The following is a 21,093-nucleotide window of genomic DNA, read 5'->3' on the forward strand; positions in this document are numbered from 1 at the left end:
ACACCTCTCCAAAAACCATCCTAGAAGGTAGTGTTAACTGACACCATAATTAGGGACTTAAGCTTATGACTTTGAATTTGAATGAACTGAACTGAACACTTCATAAACAGTAGTCAGGGACAGACCCTTTGGACACCAAATTTACGAAGAAAAATATTTCCTTGCAAATTAAAGCATCACACCTCTCAGACTGGCCAATATGACCAGAAAGGACAATGATCAATGTTGGAAGGGATGTGAGAAATCTGGGACACTGATACATTGTTGGTGGAGCTGTGAACTCATCTAACCTTTCTGGTGAGAAATTTGGAATTACACCCAAAGAGCAACAAAAATGTGTATACCCTTTAATCCAGCAATACCACTACTGGGTCTATATCCTGAAAAGATCATGAAAAAGCATAAAAACATCACTTGCACAAAAATATTCTTAGCAGCCCTGTTTGTGCTGGCAAAGAATTGGAAACCAAGGGAATGTCCATCAATTGGGGAATGGCTTAACAAATTGTAGAATATGTATGTTATGGAACACTATTGTTCTATTAGAAACCAGGAGGGATGGGAATTCAGGGAAGCCTGGAATGATTTGCATAAACTGATGCTAAGTGAGATGAGCAGAACCAGAAAAACACTGTACACCCTAACAGCAACATGGGGCTAATGATCAACCTTGATGGACCTGCTCATTCCATCAGTGCAACAATCAGGGACAATTTGGGGCTATCTGTGATGGAGAATGTGGAGTTTGAACAAAGACTAACAACTATTCTTTTAATTTAAAAGAAATTATATCATTATGTAATTTTGCTGTCTCTTATACTTTATTTTTTCTTCCTTAAGGATATGATTTCTCTCTCATCACATTCAACTTAGATCAGTGTATATCATGAAAACACTGTAAAGACCAACAGACAGCCTTCTGTGGGAGGTGGGGGGGAGGGAAGCAAGATTAGGGGGAAAAATTGTAAAACTCAAAATAAATAAAATCTTTCAAAGAAACCAGAAGGGATAGAAATTCAGGGAAGCTTGGAAGGATTTGCATGAACTGATTCTGAGCAAGATGAGCAGAATCAGAAGAACATTGTACAACCTAACAGCAACATGGGGGTAATGATCAACCTTGATGAACTCACTCCATCAGTGCAACAATCAGGCACAATTTGGGGATATCTGCAATGGAGAATATCATCTGTATTCAGAGAAAGAATTGTAGAGTTTGAACAAAGACCAAAGACTATTACCTTTAATTTTTTTAAAGTTATCTTTTTATGTAATTTTGCTATCTCTTATACTTTTCTTCCCTTAAGGATATGATTTCTCCCTCATCACATTCAACATAGGTCAATGTAAACCATGTAAAGACTGAAAGACTGCCTTCTGTAGAAGGTGGAGGGGAGGGAAGCAAGATTAGAGGGAAAATTGTAAAATTCAAAATAAATAAATAATTTTTTTGGGGGGGGGGGGTTAGGTTTTTTTGCGAGGCAAACAGGGTTAAGTGGCTTGCCCAAGGCCACACAGCTAGGTAATTATTAAGTGTCTGAGACCGGATTTGAACCCAGGTGCTCCTGACTCCAAGGCCGGTGCTTTATCCACTATGCCACCTAGCCGCCCTTAAATAAATTTTTAAAAGAAGAAAAATATTTCCTAGAAGCAGACAACTTCATGAAGTGGAAATGAATCTCAAGAGGACAGGATAATAAATCTGTTATTTAAATGCACCTTAACTGAATGTTGCACATATGTTTTGAACCAAATCCTTATTTCCCCAGCGAGTTAATTGTCTTAGGAAGTTATTTATAGAAGGGTCTGGAGGAGATTAAGTATTTAGGGATATCTGACTGTGACATTTGGAGTTGATAGTCAGGAATGGGCTGTATCAAGGAAATTATGAAAAGTCTGTTATATAATATTAGTAATTGTTATTTATTATCTTGTTATAGTTTTGCTGTTACATTTAGTACTTCCCAATTCTTGTATCTGCCTGTGAAAATGCTTATCATAAAAATTGTATCAAAGCATTTATAGAGGAGTTCTATAGGATGTACAAGAGTATAGTTGAGATGCATATGTCATGTGATCTATAGCCTAAGACAAGAACCAGTAAGAATATCATTTTTTTTCTGTATTGGTTTTATGATCATCATTTCCTTAAGACAGCTGAGTTATACAACAAACTAGAGCATCAGAATTTAGATGATATTTCAAACTTTAGTTCAAATAATTAACTAGTTAGTACAGGTTATTAAATATCAATAAATGTCTGACTCAGCTTGATTACTTCTATTTATTTAAGATGAGTGTGGCATTTAACTTGCTATAGCCCTGGTATTATATGTAGACTCAAAATTCCAACTGTATCCCAGTGTTTACTGACCAGTTTGTTATTTTACCTGCTATAGAGATACTTTTCCTGCTATCTATTCTTTAATATACAAATCTTTACCTTCCTCTTCTGTCCTCTGAAAAAAAAATATATTGTATCCATCCTACCTATGTAACCCAAAACTATAAAATGGAGCTTAGGCTACTACTTGAGATCCATTGGTTTTTGTATGCTTGTAGGACTAAGCTCTGAGCATATAATAAAATGGTTTTTCATTTGTGCATCTTAATAAGCATGATTAGCAGCACTACTTAGCAATGAATCTTTGATATTTTCTTTATCTCTGTGTCTCTAGCTGTACCTAGAACATAGTAAGTGATTAATAAATATTTTTCAACTATATAGATAGTTTTTGTATGTTGTCTAGGTCTTAGTCTTTATTTCTAATTTAAAAAAAACTGATTTCTCAGGGCAGCTAGATGGCACAGTGGATAGAGCACCAGCCCTGGAGTCAGGAAGACCTGACTTCAAATCCAGACTCAGGCACATAATACTTACCTAGCTGTGTGAGCTTACACAATTCACTTAACCCCATCACTTTGCAAAAATAAAAAAAAAAAATTGGTTTCTCAGTCTCCAAACAAGTTATAAATCTTTATGCTGTCTCTTTGCATAAAAATATCAATCTGCCATGTCAAGGTCTGTACTTCTTGATCTGAATGTTGACTGGGCCCTGAGTCAATACTACCTGGTCAGTTTTGTAATAGCATCAATAAATTCCTTTACCTGGGTAAACAAATCACAAGATAAGAGACATCTTTGATGAGGAGAGAGAAATCCTATGTTTGTAAACATTCCCTCTCCAGCCTAAGTGGGATTCTTATCAATAGCAAATATTATAACTTATAAGAGGATCATAATGTAGAACTATGTCATCTATATGAAATGTCATTGGTTGTCTAACTCAGTTTTATGATTCTTTGTCCTTTCTGTGTCAATGTCCCTGAAATTTTGTATCATAGTTAATATCTTTAATGATACTATCCACCTATGGGTTCAGTGAGATCCTAGAGAATAAAACTTCATGGAAAAAACTAACTTTTTATTATTTCATTTTTTTACCTAAAAAAATTTATGTTTACCATATCTCAGTCACTAGACTATGAGCTCTTAATATCAGGGACTATTTTTTTGCCTTTCTTCATATCCCTGGCAAATAGTAATCACTTAAAAAATGCTTATGATTGACTAAAGGTAGCAGCGTAGAACTGTCAAGAGAAACTCAAATAGAAGCAATTCAATCTTTCTTACCTCTCCCCTGACCCCCCTACTATTCTTTCTTTCAAAGTTTAACTCTCCATATACCTTGAAGAGTCAGAAAAGAAGATGGGAGAAGGGAAAGGGAAGAGAATTATCATTCATATAGTGTTTTCTATTTGCCAGGCACTATTATTTCATTTAATCTCACAACATCCTTGTGGGATAGGAGTTGTTATTTCTATTTTATATTTTTGGAAACTGAAGCAAACAGAAGTTGTGATTTCCCTTGCACACAACTGGTAGTTAAGGATAGATTTGAATTTAGGCCTCCCTGAGGTCACCGGTGGTGCTGTGGAGAAAATGTTGAGCCTTTACTCAGGGAAACCGGTCCTCAAATACTTGCTAGCTGTATGACTCTGGATGAGTCATTTAGCCTCTGTTTGTCCCAGTTTCCTCCACCATAAAATAGGGATAACACTATTACCTTACAGGTAGGTAATGAAGATCAAATAAAATAAAATCTGTTTTCTAAGAAGTGTTTAACCTATTGCCTGGTATATAGACCATAAATCCCCTCTTCTTCCCTTCCCTCTCCAGGCCCCATGCTCTGTCCACTGTACCAATGTTCTTCCTATCAGAGCTTAATTCTTTAATAAACTTTGCAGAATCAGAAAAAGAAATCGAATAGAGTTTAGCTTCTTTGTCACCTGCTCCTGCTTTATCTTCCTCAACATTTTCCTTCTAATTTTATAGTTAAGAAAACTGAGGCCCAGAGAAGCAAAGCAATTTGCCCAGGGTTGTAGAAAGTATCAGAGCTAAGACTTAAACCCAGTTCTGTACACTAGACAATGTTCCATAGTTCCCATTTTCCTGGTGGGAACACTGAGACTCAGAGAAGTCTTAGGATCATAGAATTTAGAGTTAAAGGAGGTGAAGGAGATAATCTTATCTAACTCTTCTCCCCCCCCCAAAATAAAGAAACCAAAGCCCTGAACTTAAGAGAAGCAATGTTGTATTGTGAAAAGAGCATTAGTCTGACATTTACTTGCTGTATGACCCTGTACAAATAATTTAACCTTTCTGACCCTCAAAGTTTTTACCTGCACGAAGGAAAGAATAATAATTCCACTACCTATCTCCCAAAGTTATTGTAATAAAAACATTGAGAAGGTAAGCTATAGTTTATTTCTTTGGTAGGGAGAGGCATTTGGAAAAGCCTTTTTAAAAGGATGGAACTTCAGCAAAGCCTTGAAGGACAGGGTAATATCTAAGGGGAAGGACTATGGAAGGGGGTTGAATGATTTGAATATAGCAGGTGCTTAATGTGAAATAGGGATTAGACTTGTAATTTTGCTGTTATACTGAACTGCCTGTTCAGGAAACTCCCTCTACCAATAAGATTAGGCACCTCCTCTGCAGTTTATTGTCAGAGAATTATTCAGGCAATAGAAGGTTAAATGACTCATTCAGGGTCCACCTGTTTGCTTGGGGCTTAAATGTGGGTTTGTAGGACTCAGAGGCTGGCTCTCTCTCCACTGAACCATGTTACCTAGAGTAGTTAATCAATTAAATGAAGAAAGTTTTGGCCTGAAAGTGTGAGTCAAAATTCTCCCACCGGTTCTCCCTGCCCAGTATAACTGAGTGATTTCCCCAGGCCTATGTAAACCCCCAGGAATAGCCTCTTTCAGATCAAAAGAGAGTTTCCCTGGCAACTGGATTTTCCTAATGTTCTCATCACCCTTCTCTCTTGGGTTATTGAAACTCAATTTGGCATAAAAGGTATTTTGCCCTACATCAAATATCTAGCTTTCAGAAATTTTAGAATCCAGATGCTGTCCAAGACTTCCAAAATGCTTTTATTTTAAACAGAGTGAAACTGTTGACACCTCAGAGATGAAACCATCTATTTAAAAACCAGTTCATTTTTTTATTGAAATGTGGTTTTTAAAAATATAAGTTTAAGGCAATAAGCTCCAAAACAGAAACCAATTGGAACAAATGAGCACGGGCTAGAGGCCTCTAGCTGGTAAGAGGCCCAGATGCAGGGCTACTTGTACTTTAATGACTAATGGAAGCTGTTTTGGATTGGGGAGGGGTTACCCATTTTAAAAGAGAATGGAAAGGCACTCCCTTCTGATTGGAAAAAGATAGTCATGGAGGTTCCAGGGGTTGATACTGAACTTTGCGTAAGGAGCTATAATCTCTCTCTTTCCATTGCCACAGAAGTACAAGACAGAATGAAGGGAAACTCACTTTTAAAAATGAATTTGATAAACACCAACAAAGACGATTATTTCCATATTCAAAGAAAAGAGAGACTGTATATAAAACCATGAGTCTCAACTCCATATACCTTGTTTTTTTAAAAAATATAATAAACTTAACTTGGAAATTCCAATACCGTCCTGTTTGTCTATATTTCTTCTTATGTTTTTGCTCTCTTCTCTATATTTTATAAATGCTTTAATGCTTGCCATACTTTTCCAAGTATCTCATTTTATCTTTACAACAACTTTAGGGGATAGATGTCATTATTCTCCATCTTAAGGAAGGAGAAATTGAGACAGACGTGCTCAGGATCTCACAGTTAATAAGTGTCTAAGGCTGGCTTTGAATTCAGGCCTTACTGACACCAGTGCTCTATCTGCAGTGCCACCTAACTGCTTTCAGTAAAGAGCAGAGCAGAATTCAAATCTTACTATAGTTCCAGTGTTCCTTCTGCTTGTAGACTGGCTTATCAGTCCAAAGTTATTTTTGCACAAACTTGATACTACTGAAGAGAAGATGAAGTTGGTTGCATTAGTAATAAAATGGTTGTTAGGCAAACTGACCTGATTAAAAGAAAGAGACCATCGTAGTTTTAGACATTTTTGGATGACTTTGGCCTGGAGTTTGCCCTAACTCTGAAAGGGATTGCCTCTAGCATAGGGTCCCATAAAGGAATTTTGGGTTGCCCTGGGGACACTTAAACAAAATCTAATAAGGCATTAGAAAATCTCATCCAGGCTCTATGCACTAAGAAGATCATAGGAGTCGTGTTTACCCAAGTCAGTTTGGTCTTTCACCTTTAAGATGAGGGACTAAGTTTCAGCCAACCCAAGTTGCCTAATTACTGACAGGAGAGCCTCACATGTCCAAGGAACTCTGCAAGGCACTGGGTTTTCTCTCTGAGAAGGGAGGCTTGATTTTTGTGTTAGGGATGGCTTTCATAACTTCTGAGGCTCCTTCTTCCTCCATTCTCTTAGCTGAGAACTTTGTCTCATATTTCACAGGAAAAAAAGAGATCATCCACTATAGTCTTTGATATCTTGGTGCTTATGTCTTATCATAGTTTTGCTAGATCAAAGGGTCAAGGGGCGGCTAGGTGGCGCAGTGGATAAAGTACCGACCCTGGAGTCAGGAGTACCTGGGTTCAAATCCGGTCTCAGACATTTAATAATTACCTAGCTGTGTGGCCTTGGGCAAGCCACTTAACCCCATTTGCCTTGCAAAAAAAAAAAAAAAAACTAACTAAAAAACTAAAAATAAAAAATAAAAATAGATCAAAGGGTCAAGTAAAATCAACAAGCAACAACATGGGAAGGAATAATGTTCAAGAAGAGTGCAAAGGTAGGAAAAATCCATATTATGAAAAGCTTTAAAATCCAAACAGAGATAGGGAGTAGAATGAAGATGGCAGAGAAAAAGGCAAGGACTTGCCTGAACTCTTCCATATTCCTAATTTATCCCAATCCCAAATTCCAAATTTCTTATTATCAAAGTTATCATTATCAAAATATTATGCAAGAAAATCATGGGGGGGAAAGTCAACAGTTTGATAAAGGAGGCACAAAAGAAATAATACTGAAGAAAATAACACCTTAAAAGGCACAAAAATCCAATGAAGAGAGAAGAAGGCCTTAAAAAACAGAAGTGGTTAAATGGTAAAAGATATATTTAAATTCACTGAAGAAAATTCCTTAAAAATTAGAACTAGCCCTATACAAAAATCCACTGAAAAAATAGATCTTTAGAAATTAGAATTGGGTAAATAGAAATTTAAAATTATGAAACTAACAAAATAAAAAGAATGAAAAACTAAAAGAAAATGTGAAATATCTCCTAGGAAAAACAGCTGATCTGGGCAAAATTGAGGAAAGACTAAGAATTATTGAAAGTCCAAATATAAAAATAAAACCCTAGATATTAGTTTTCAAGAAATTATCAAAGAAAACTGCTCTGAGATTCTAGAACCATAGGTGAAAATAAGAAATCAAAATAATCCACTAATCTCCTCCTGAAAGAGATCACAAAGTGAAAAATCCCAGGAGTATTATTGCCACCTTCCAGAGTTTCCAAGTCAAGGAGAAAATATTACAAGCAGCCAGAAAGAAATAATTCAAATAACTTAGAGACATAGCCAAGATAATATAAGATTCAACAGCTTCTGTGTTAAAGGATCAAATGAGATTAGAGGGTAGCTAGGTGGCACAGTGGATAGAGCACTGGCCCTGGAGTTAGGAGGACCTGAGTTCAAATCTAGCCTCAGACACTTAATAACTGTCTAGCTGTGTGACCTTGGGCAAGGCATTTAACCCCATTGCCTTAAATATTTTTTTTAAAAAGAGAGACCTTAGAACATAATTTTGGAAGGTAAAGGAAGTAGGATTATAACCAAGAATCACCTACCCAGAAGAATTGAGTTTAATTCTTCGGGGGGGGGGGTGAAAATTCAATGAAATAGAAGTTTTTCAAACATTTCTGATGAAAAGACTAGAGTTGAATAGAAAATTTGACTTTCAAATTCAAGACTCAAGAGAAACACAAAAAGCCAAATTGGGGGGGGGGGGTGCAGCTAGGTGGTGTAGTAAATAGAGCACCAGCCCCGGAGTCAGGGGGACCTGAGTTCAAATCGGACCTCACACACTTAATAATTACCTAGCTGTGTGACCTTGGGCAAGTCACTTAACTCCACTGCCTTGCAAAAACCAAAAATCAAAAAAGATAAACAGGAAAAAGAAACAATGAGGGCAGCAACACCCTCTCAGCCACCCAGGTCAAAACCTAAATGTCATTAACTCCTTACTCTCTCTCACCTGCTCCACCCCCCATCCTATCTGTTGTTAGATCCTATCAATTTGACCAGATTGATAAGATCAATTCTTCATCAGCAGTTCATTCACCACTCCTCCAATAATTACTATTTTCCTTGGTAGTCATCTCTACATGTCTGAGGTATGCAATATGTCATCTCAGAGTTGCTTTGCTTCCCTTGTTATTAACCATTTACAACATTTTATATGATTATAGATAGCTTATATTTCTTTTGAGGATTGTCTTTCTTAGACTGATCATTTCCCCACTGATCTTTTGTGGAAGGACTCAAGCCATTCAGAAGTCAGAGAAGAGTCACTGTTTTCAGGCTTCATAGCAATTATTTTTTAACTACATTTCCTGATCCCTAAAGCTTGTGTCTCTGTCAAAGACCTCTAACTCTATCTTAGATATACAAAGTCTATATGAATCCTTGTTTAATTCCTATTCAAGTATTCTGTACCTTCAAAGTTGTTAGGGTAGTGTATGGGTCTAGCTCCCTGCTAATTCCTCATGCTTTTTTTTCTTCTATTTTTCTAGTGATTCAATGCCTGCTCAAAAGCAAAAAACCCCAAAGGAGGTCAAGGTCATTATGTCCTCCTTAAGTGCATTCTTCATCTTTCATACATACATAAGTGACAAAGACTGCAAACTTTAATACTCTCCCTACAGCAACATTTGGTCTGACACTTAGAACTTTAATTTCTTCAGAGTTCTGCCACCTATATGAAATTTTTCCTTGGTCCCTTTCCTACCAAAATAGGACAATAGATTTAGAGCTGGAAAGACCTTTAAAAGCTATCTAGTACAAGTCTCTCATTTCATAGATGAGGAAATTAAGGTCAAAGATATTAAATAGGTTGTGCATTGTTACATAGTTTGACAACTGAGGCAGAATTTATTTTATATAGAATGTGTATTTCTTACATATTGCATATTATCTCCCATAATAAAGATCCTTAAACATAGGGACTCCACTTTTTAGTTTTTATTTTATTTTGTCTTATTTATACTGATCTAGGACAAAGTATATAGTACACAGAAAGAGCTTTTGGAATTGAATTGAAATGAAATTAATTGTATGAAGGAACCTAGGATATTGGTGGGGCCATTGGTCAATCCAAAGACCAGGTCCCTGGATTTTGGTAGAAAGGGTCCATCAGAATCTATCTGTCAGAGTTCTAGCTTGAGGTCGATGCTCCCAGACAGGAGGAGATTCCAAGAACACAGCACTGATTGGACCTGAAAAAAGAGATGAGAGAAAGGAAAGGAAGAGAGGGGAAGGTAGAGAGGGGTAGCAAAACTCAGAGAGACAAGAGACAGAGAAAAACAGAGACAGAGAGAAAAGGAACTTGGAAATCAGGGAGACATGATCTAATCCCAGGAATTATGAAAGAAATCTCACCACAAAATCATCCCCATAGGAGATGTTTTGCTTCTCCTCATCCCTGACCCCCCCCCCCAATTGCAACTCAATATCATAACTAGTCAAAGAGTTGGTTCCAGGCAAATTGGGATCCATCCAGACCTAAATCTGAGAGGGGATGACTAAGACAGAAAGAAAGGGATAAAAGCAAGGAAGGGGGAAGCCACTCAAGGAGAGAAAGAGACAGAGAAAACTTGAAATCAGGGAGATTTAGTCCAGAGATTATGGGAGAAATCTTACCATAAAATCATCCTCATAGGATATGCCTAGCTTTTCCTCACCCCTACCTCCAATTGTAACTCAAAATCATATCTAGTCAAACAGTTGGTTCCAGGCAAATTGGGATCCATCCAGGTCGACCTAAATCTCAGAGGGGATGAAAAAAGATAGGAAGAAGTGGATAGAAGCAAGAAAGGGGGAAGTAGCATCTTTGAAACCATTCAGGGAAACCTACCTGCTCTTCCCATTAGTCTCCTCCTTCTTCCCTCATTTATAAGGGTGAAAGAAGTTTCAGTTCCTAACCCAGGGAGCCATGAGAGACAGGCGAGAGTATTTCTCTCCTGGGGTAATTGCATTCCAGAAAGAAGAGGACATGTGTCAGTGAAGGGGCTGGGATGTAGTGAGGAGAACAAGGCTTAGAGGAAGGGATGCGGGTTAGAGAGGGGATGCCATGAAAGTGAAAGCCATGGGGAATTCAGGAAAGGCTCAATGAGTGGCTAAGGGTTCAATAAGGAAATGCAAGCTCAGCAAAGTGGAGCTGAGGTTTCAGGGAGGGGACAGGGCTCAGGTAGGGAGTAAGGATCAGAGGGCAGATGAGGCCCAGAAAAGAGGGTTGTGTGAGGGGAGTTAAGTCTCAGCATAAGGGGTTTACAGATTCAGTGGGAAAATGGGAAACCTAGTGAATCCCGAGGGGATGAGGACTCAATGAGGAAGGAGATAAAAAGGGAGGAACTAAGAGGCTCCCAGAAGAGATAGGAAGGCAGAGTCCAGATTTTTTTTTTAAAAGACCAGAAATTCCCTTGATCCAGCTCTTATTCTGGGAGTCCCCTGTTTCCTGGCTGGTTTTGGTTTCTTCATGTTTGGGGACTTGAGACCCTTGAGTCCTGGATCTCTTCTATATTTTCTTGCTAGTCTTCTCTCTCCGAGGGGCTTCCCCTGATGGGCTGTGGCTTCCCAGAGATGGGGGGGAGTCCCTATTGCAGCCACATAAAAGTCTTATTGAGGGTTTCCTGTCTCTAAGGATCTAGGGTTTGTCCAGATTTGTCAAAAGGATATCTTGGGGGTTAGGGAGGACCCATACAGTGATCCTTTGCCATCTCTTTGCAGATGATTTTCAGATCTATCTTTCTCTTTTTCCAGCCCTCCTCTCTCTCTCTCCTGACCTCTTGCATTGCTAACTTTGGATTGAATATTTCTTTTTTTCTTTTTTTGGGGAGGGGGGTTGCAAGGCAAATGGGGTTAAGTGGCTTGCCCAAGGCCACACAGATAGGTAATTATTAAGTGTCTGAGACCGGATTTGAACCCAGGTACTCCTGACTCCAAGCCGGGTGCTTTATCCACTACACCACCTAGCCGCCCCTGGATTGAATATTTCAACCTGTGTAAACATCTCAGACTCAACTTGTCAACCAGAACTTCCCCCTCCCCAAAACTCTCCTCTTCCAAATTCCCCTATTATTGTTGAGTGCACCACCACACGCTCAGCCACCCAGATTCATAGGCTCTTACTTCACTACCATTACAAACCTGTTGAAGTCTTGTTACTACATTCACAAGATTCTCCGATACATCCCTTTCTCACTTCTTGTAGTCATCATTCAAGAATTCATCACCTCTCACCTAGACTATTTGGATAGCCTTCTGATTGTTCTTGCCTCCAGTCTCCTCACTCCAATCCATCCTCCTCACCAATGTTAAAGTAATACAGTAATAGCAATATTGTTTCAAGAATGACTTTAGGGGGGAGGCTAGGTGGTGTAGTGGACAGAGCACTGGCCCTGGAGTCAAGAGGACCTGAGTTCAAATCCGACCTCAGACACTTAATAATTACCCAACTGTGTGGCCTTGGGCAAGCCACTTAACCCCATTGCCTTGAAAAAAACCTTAAAAAAATGACTGACTGAATAAGGTATTTTGAATATTACAAATACCCAAATTAACTATAAAGGATATATGAAGAAAGACTCTATATCCAGAGAAAGGCCTGACAAATAGAAATATATATATATATAGAATAATTTTACATAAATATATATGTATACACTCATACACACATACCCATACATACACACAATCTATTTGGTCTATAGCAGCCATCCCGAGAGTAGGTGTGGGAGGAAAAGACAAATTTACATGATAATTTTGTTGATAATTGAAAGGAATAGCCTTGTGCATAGTCACTTGCAATTTCATGTCCAATCATCTTTTTTGTTGTACTTTGTTATGGAAATACTTGTTTTATTTGACAAATTAAAAATAACATTAAAAAAAAGATATGCACAAAACAGTACTTATGATTTTGATCCATTCTACCATAATGATTACCCCCACTCAATAAACTTCAGTAACTCCCTATTACCTTGAGGATCAAAATCCTTGGTTCAGCATTCTCAGTTGGCCCCTTCCCACCCTTCCAGTTTTTTGTTTTGTTTTTTTGCCATTCATTCTCTACTTTCCATTCTTTCTCACACAAAAAATTACATTTCCCATCTCAGTACCTTTGCATTAGCTGTTCCCCATGCCTGTAATACCATCTCTCTTTACCTATGCCTCTTGGAATCCCTGATTTCCTCATCTCAAATGCAAGAAGTCTATCCTTGATCCCCATCTTTATACCCCACTTCCTGCTAACCTTCTCCTCTAAGGCTACCCTGGGTCTCCAAACCACAACCTGAGGAACAAATCTGGCCTATCCTATCCCCTATTTTTTGTACAGTCTCCAAAATAATTTTTGCATTTTAAAATGTAATAAAATTTTATTTCAAAATGCAAAAAAAAAAACCTATTCTTAGCTTGTGGATTGTGCAAAAATAGCTTTCAGGACCCCTGCTCCAACCTACCTCTCCAGTCTTCTTGTACATACCTTCCCTTCCCTCAACTCTCATCTCCAAGTTTTTGCACAGGAAATCACATGCCTGAAACACACTTCCTGCTTAGACTAGGCTCACAATTCCCAGTTCTTCAATGCTCAATGCCAACTCCACCAGGAAGTTTTTTCTGATCCTTACCCCAGCTGCACTTACCTCCCCTCCAAAATGATGTTGAATTTATTCTGTCCACATGGCTATGTAGACATATCTATTGTCTTGCCTTTTAGAATGCAAAGCCCTCCAGGGCTGATCTTATTGCTTGTAGTCTGGTATCTCCAACATCTAGTTCATTGTCTGGTGCCTACTTGTAACTTAATAAATGAATAATTGATTAATTGATTGAAGGCAATGTCCTTCCATTTGAAACTCTCCAGTGAGGGAGAATCCCTTATTTTCTATTCCACTTTTTTTTGAAGGAAGCTAAGGAATCTGAACCACAGGTGATGAGAGAGCATTATTGGTATGGGACAGTCTGTGATTACATATAGCAACAGGAGATGGCATTCTCAATTGGGAGAAAAGCTATTTGACTGAAAATAAGGATTTCCAGAGGAGTAAATTGTGAAATAAAGCTGGGAAAGGCAAGCTGAAAGACTGTGAAATAAAGAACCTTAAAGGGAGTGGTGTGATGGTAAAAGTTTGACAACTGATATTCTGGGTTGGGGTTGGAGGGAATGTACATAGGTGGTACAATGGCTAAAGCACCAACTCTAGAGTCAGAAAGCCCTGAATTCAAATCCAACCTCAGATGTTTGACACTTACTACTTGGGTGACCTTAGGCAAGTCATGTAAGCCTGTTTGCCTCATATCCAGAGTTATCTCTAGTCATCCTGATCTATATCTGGCCACTGGACCCATTTGGGAGAAAGTGAAGCTGGTGACTTAGTACAGCAACCCCTCACTTAAATCCAAGTCATGTACATGTCATGACATCACCTCCCTGATGTCATGGTCTCCTTTGTTCTCAAAGGACAAACAACAACAACATATGATATACTTTTAAGTTTGAAGTACAATGTTAAACTTTTCTTCATCACATTCTTAAGTCTAGATAATCAAAAAAACAAAATCAAATTGATTTGTAGGATTTTCCAGTTTCTAAAGAATAAATACTAATAGTCTCAGCTAGGTGGCACAGTAAATAGAGCACTATGCCTGGAGTCAGAAAGATCTAAGGTTAAAACTAGCCTCAGATACTTATTAATTATGTGATCTGGGGCAAGTCATTTAAGCTCTTTTTGCCTCAGTTTCTTCACTGGTAAAAGGGGGATAATAATACACCTCCCTTCCAGGGTTGTTGTGAAGATCAAATGAGATGATAATTGTGATAGTTTTATATATATGTATATATATACATATATATAATTTTTTAGTTATTATTATTATTACTGAATATTTAATGTAACTCTGCTCAGGACCCATTGATGACAGACATTCTTTTTATAGGTAGAGATGAATGACCCATTCTGTGTGAGGGACAGGTCAGAGGTGGCAGACACATTCTCAAAGAGTTCCTTTTGGGATGCTCCAAAATTCCCTTTGAGGTCCTCCTCAGAACTCTCTGGAAGAGGGCAGCTAAGTGTGTAGTGGATAGAGCACTAGCCCTGAAGTCAGGAGGACCTGAGTTCAAATCCAGCCTCAGACACTTAAGATTTGCCTAGCTGTGTGACATGAGGCAAGTCACTTAACACCATTGCTTTAAATAATAAATTTTAAAAAAACCAGAACTCTCTGGAGCTAGTCCCTTTTGGGGATTCAAACTTTGTATCTTATTCAACTCAAATTGCCTTAGGTTCTATTAATTTCCAGCTTTCAAAGAGAGAATGGTTGAAGCCAATTCTACTTTAGGTTGCTAAAGGAAAAGACTCTGGGAAGACATGAGAAGACCTGGCAGTCTCCATCAAGCCCTTATTCCCAGCTTGCTACTCAAGAAACTTCAGAGTACCCTTTGGTGGAGATTCAAGACCCTTTCTCTTAGTTGGCATGTTATCACTCTCCCACTAGGAGATCTCCATTCTGTATTATCTATTTAATATTCTCCTCTGTGTACCTTCTCTGATTTCTCTTTTGCTATGATTTGGATAAAGGAGGTTTTTCCCCCTGCGTGCTACTGTGTTCACTGTGGAATTATTAGGCGGGAGAGAGGTCAAGTTTTAGAGAAAGAACGTGGAGTGTCCCTTCACGTCAAAATAACAAAGCTATCAGACTTTAGAACTTGACCATACTTATTCATTCCATCAGTGCAACAATCAGGGACAATTTGGGGCTGTCTGCGATGGACAATACCATCTGTATCCAGAGAAAGAACTGTGGAGTTTGAACAAAGACCAAGGACTATTACCTTTAATTTAGAAAAAAAAAGTTATCTTATTATGTAATTTTTCTATCTCTTATACTTTATTTATCTTCCTTAAAAATATGATTTCTCAGGGCAGTAAATGGAGCACTGGTCCTGGAGTCAGGAGTACTCGAGTTCAGATCCGACCTCAGACACTTAATAATTACCTAGCTGTGTGGCCTTGGGCAAGCCATTAACCCTGTTTGCCTTGCAAAAACCTAAAAAAAAAAAAAAAAAAAAAAAAGAATATGATTTCTCTCTCATCACATTCAACTTAGATCAGTGTATATCATGGAAACAATGTAACAGACTGCCTTTCTGTGGGGGGTGGGGGAGGGAAGCAAGATTAGGGGAAAAATTGTAAAACTCAAAATAAATAAAATCTTTCAAAAAAAAGAACTTGATCATATCCCCCTAAACAAACAATATTTAAGAAAGAAGATAAATGTATTATAACCTTGTAATTCCCCTCTCTAAAGAAAGAAGAAGAATCCCTGGCTTCAATCAGCTTCTACTCCTGGCAGGAAGGAAAGTCTCCCTTGGAGAAAGGTGGAGAGGAAAAAGAGGATGGAGATGTGTCCGGGCTGCCTTCCACACACCCCTGAGTCAGCTTGCCTTTCAGTTAAAAATCAAGTATGTATTTTATTCATGCACAAGTTTTGGAGAGCTCTAGTTAGGAAAATTTACTTTACTTTAGAACTTCACTTGCATTTTTGTACTGCCTCTTTGGAACCAGGCATCAATCTAATCAGACTTCCATGATAGTATTAGGAATAGTCCTATTTTCCTTTGATTCCTTCATGTCTCTAGGGAAACTCTGTTCTCTGAATGCCCTCAACTCATTTTGTATTACTTCCAAGATCTTTTGTGAGACCAGGTACAAGATGGTGAATACTTAAGGGCAAATACTGGATCCTATCAGCTTTTTGACCCTTCATAGGGCAAAGTTCTAAGTTAGTCTGGACAGAAGAACAAACTCCATACCCACTTGCCCAATGAGCTGATGAAGAGAAGGAGGTAGTGGATGAATTTGTGGGTGAATGGGGCAGATTTTGTTGCTAATACAAGGAAAAAATATGTATTTCTGTTGTTCCCCTCTTTTCCTGGAACTGGAGTCACTCAGTGTTATCTATAGCAAACGTCAGAGCTGGGGAAGGGAAGTTTTTCTTTAAGTTCATCTTTGATGGGAGATCTGTGGTTGGAGTGTTGGAACTTTGGAAACCACATGTGATGATAATTGAAGGAGAGGCAGCAGTGATGTGATGGAAAAAAAAGAGTTCAATTAAATTCTATCACGCTATTCTAGGATTAATTGAATGAACTGGACCCATTTAGACTGGAAAAGAGAGGTATGGGAGAAACATACTGTCTTTTTAAGCATTTAAAAGGAAATCAAGGGAATAGTTAGTTGGTGCAGTGGATAGAGCACTGGTCCTGGAGTCAGGAGGACCTGGGTTCAAATTTAACCTCAGACACTTAATAATTGCCTAGCTGACCTTGGGCAAGTCACTTAACCCCATTGCCTTAAATAAATATTTTTTTAAATGGATATGGAAGAAGGATTGAACCTGTTCTGCTTGGGCCCAGAGACAACAAGGAAGAAGTGGTCCTTCCAACGTCCTGGAGTTAGGTTCCTAAGGTTCCAAATTAAGAAGATGGAAGTTTCAAAAAGGTAAATTTCATCTAGACATCTCTGGACTTCTCCACCTACTCACCACTTATATGCTTAAAACATGCTCTCCTGATTACTGTCCATCTGAGCAGGATTACCATTTCCTGAGGGGTCTTAGCCAGGCTTATTTCATTTGAAGTTCCACTCATTTTTTGGTCTGCTCCACCAGCAATCTTATCCCCCACTTGCTTACTCTCCTTGAGAGGAGAGATTATATTAACAAAGCACCTGGTACATCTCCAATCATCCTAATCAATATCTGGCCACTGGACCCCATGGCTCCAGAAGAGAAAATAAAGCTGAAGACTCAGCACCCCCTCACTCAAATCCAATTCACATGTGTGTCATGGCATTAATTAATGTCATGGTCTTCTTCAAGAAAGAAAGACAAAAACTATAACAGCATTCCCTTCGCAATGGGTGGGAAGGGCTTCAGGAAGGGATAGAATTTGGAATTCAAAATATTAAAAGTAATTTTAAAATAATGAAAAATAAAATCGACAGTTTTGATTATATAAAATGCAGGAGTCTTTTTTCACAAACAAATCTAATACAATTCAAACTAGAATGAAAACACATAATTGAAGGAAGGGAAAATCTCTGCATTAAGTTTCTTTAATAAATGTCTCATCTCCAAGATATAAAAAGCTTTGGTTCAAATGGATAAGACTAAAAGATATTCCTCAATAAATAAATGGTCAAAGATATGAATAGAGAATTTTCAAATGATAAAATCCAAGATATCAATAACTATTTGAAAAAATAATCCAAATAACTAACAATTAGAGAAATGCAAATTAAATTAGCTCCATGGTTTCATATCACAACCAATCAGCTTGGCAAACTTGCTCCCCTCAAAAGAAAATAGTAAATATTAGAGGAACAATAGGAAAACAAATTAATGCACTATTAGTGAAGCTGTGGATTGTTATAGTCATTCTGTAAAGCAGTTTGGAACTTCGAGTAAAAAGTCACTAAACTGAGCATACACCCTTTGTCTCAGAAATACCACTCCTAGACATATCCCAAAAAGATCAAAGATAAAAAGGGCCTATATGTACAAAAAAATATTTATAACAGTTCTTTTCCTAATAGCCCCAAACTGGAATGAGGGAATACCTAGATCTGATTCAAAATTCTTTCTCCAAGGAAGTGCTATCTGACCTCATCTCCACACTCATATAGTTGCTAAGTTGATTTTTTTAAGCCCAAATCTAATCCTACACTTATCTCTATTGAATCTCATCTTCTCTAATTAGGTTCACAGACCAATTGCTGTATGTGAACATAATAGGATATTACTATGCCATAAGAAATGATGAAATGAATAGTTTCAAGGGAAACTGGGAAAATATCCATAATCTGATTCAGAACCAAATAAACATAACTAGGAAAAGCATTTTATATTTACACATCATAGAGAAAAACAATTTTGAAAATCTTTATTCTAATTAATGAAGATAAATATGAATCATACTATCCACCTCCTGGATGATCCATGAGTGTTTAGACATAGCCAATGTGGACATTTGTTTTCCTAGACTACTCATATTTACAGTGAAGATTTTAAAAAATTATCTGTGGGGTCAAGGGGCAATGGAAGAAAGAGATAAAAAAGACTTGAAAAAATTAATAAAAGACAAAGCAAATGTAGAAAAGTATAAATGCTCAATATATTATTTGAATATCATAATGTAATGGAAATTGTAATTAATAAAGGAAATTTGGAAAAAAAAGGACTTAATGGATTCATAGAATTTTGAAGAGAAAGGAACTCCAGGGACTATCTGGTTCATCCTTCCCACCAAAAAAAATATAAAATTCCTCTAAAAACACATAGACATTCACTCCCTTTTTTTAAAAAACCAATAACCAGAGGAAACTCACTACTTCTTTTGGGGGGTTGCAAGGAAATGGGGTTAAGTGACTTGTCCAAGGTCATACAGCTAGGTAATTATTAAATGTCTGCAGCTAGATTTGAACTCAGATCCTCCTGACTCCAGGGCCAGTGCTCTATCCACTACATCACCTAGCTGCCCCTAAAATCTGCTAATTCTTGAGGCAACTCTTTCCACCTATGGATAATTCTAACTGCCAGGGGACTTTTCTGACATTGAGTCTAAAATTGACTCTGCACTTCCTCCTATTTCACCACTAATGTCCTCTATAGTGAAATAGTGCAAACCTAGTCCATGTTCCACTCTCTTTCAAATATTTGATAAAAAACTATCTTGTCTTTCCTGGTTCTTTTCCTTCAGAATAAACTCATCCTGTGCCTTAATTCCATCTTCATATGGCATGAAATTAGCACTCTTCACTATCATCATTTCTCTTCTCTGGAAACTCTTGAATAAAAAAATTCCTAAATTATGTCACTCAAAACTATGTACAACACTCCAGATGGTTTATATAGGGCAGAGGGACTATTATCTTTATTCCTGGAAGTTAAACCTCTCTATGCAACCCAAGATCTCATATTGAACTTTTAATTCACTAAGAATGCACAGATCTTTCTCCAAGAAAGTGCTATCTGACCTCATCTCTGCAATCATATAGTTGCTAAGTTGATTTTTTTAAGCCTAAATCTAATCCTACATTTATCTCTATTGAATCTCATCTTATCTAATTAGGTTCAATGTTTTTATTTGTCATGATCTTTTTAGAGCCTACCTTTGTTATCAAGTGCCTTAGCTATCCTTCCCAAGTGTAAAATGAATCATGTAATGCCAAATCCTAAATGTAAATAGATCAAAAAATAAATATAAGAAGCAATGATGCAAATGTAACCATCATTTAAAACTCACCAAGTATAAGGAATATATAAGGTGACCGATCAGTCCTCACTTGTGCGGAGGATATATTTCCCTTTAGGAAGTGTCACATTGGCAACCTTGATGGACAGAGTTGGATGCCAGAGCTACTATTGCAAATATAGAATCCAAATCTTAACTTTTAGATACGTAAAGAATTTAAATTTAGCCCCTGCTGAAAAAATGTTGTTTGTCCTTCGTTTTCAAAGAAGACTGAAGACACCATTGGGGTAATGTCATGACTTACACATGAATTGGATTTAAGTGAGGCAGAGTTGTTGACAGGTTGGTTCGCCCAAAAATAGCTAACTACTGATCCTTTCAGGGTTCTAATGAAGGATTGAGGTTTATAATATGGTCACTCACAAAGCCCCCCATCAAGTATATAATCCATTGATTATCAACCAGACTTAGATTTTAGTTAGTCTACACACATACATTAAACTCTTAAGCAAGTACTGTGCAAAGAACTAAAGATCAAATAAAAATTAAAAACAATTCCTGCTTTCAAGGAATTCACCTTCTAATAGAGATTATAACAGTATATGCCAAATCTATACAGAAAAGATGGAAAGTCATCTCAGACTTAGTGGTAAGGCACTAGCAGAGGGAGAATGGTAAAGAAGGAAACCAAGAAAGGACTACCACATATGATGAAATCTAAATTGAATCTTAAAGGAATCCAGAGGATTCCTTGGAGGTGAGGAGAAAGACTATTTCAAGCATAGGAGATAGTCAATGAAAAATGCAGAGGGAAGGAATATAGTTTCTTCTGTGAAAGACAATGAGAAATCTAGTGTCATTGGACCACAGAAAATGTGGAAGGGAGTAAAGTATAAGAAAATTAGAAAGACAGGAAAAGTGAACAAGATTGCAAAGGGCTTTAAGACATTTTAAGACAGAGTTTCATATTCAACAAAAGATTCATATTCATTGGAAGATTATTAAGTGAAAGCAGGTATGGCATGGGGTGTATGTGTGAGACGTCTACAGACAGGCAGACAAGACAGACTAGACAGAGACAGAGAAGAGAGAGAGACAGAGAGAAATGGTGAGATTCTCACTTTATAAAAATTACTTTGCTAGCTGAATAAAGAAAGG

The sequence above is a fragment of the Macrotis lagotis genome, chromosome X, assembly GCF_037893015.1.
Source record: "Macrotis lagotis isolate mMagLag1 chromosome X, bilby.v1.9.chrom.fasta, whole genome shotgun sequence".
Taxonomy (NCBI): Eukaryota; Metazoa; Chordata; class Mammalia; order Peramelemorphia; family Peramelidae; genus Macrotis; species Macrotis lagotis.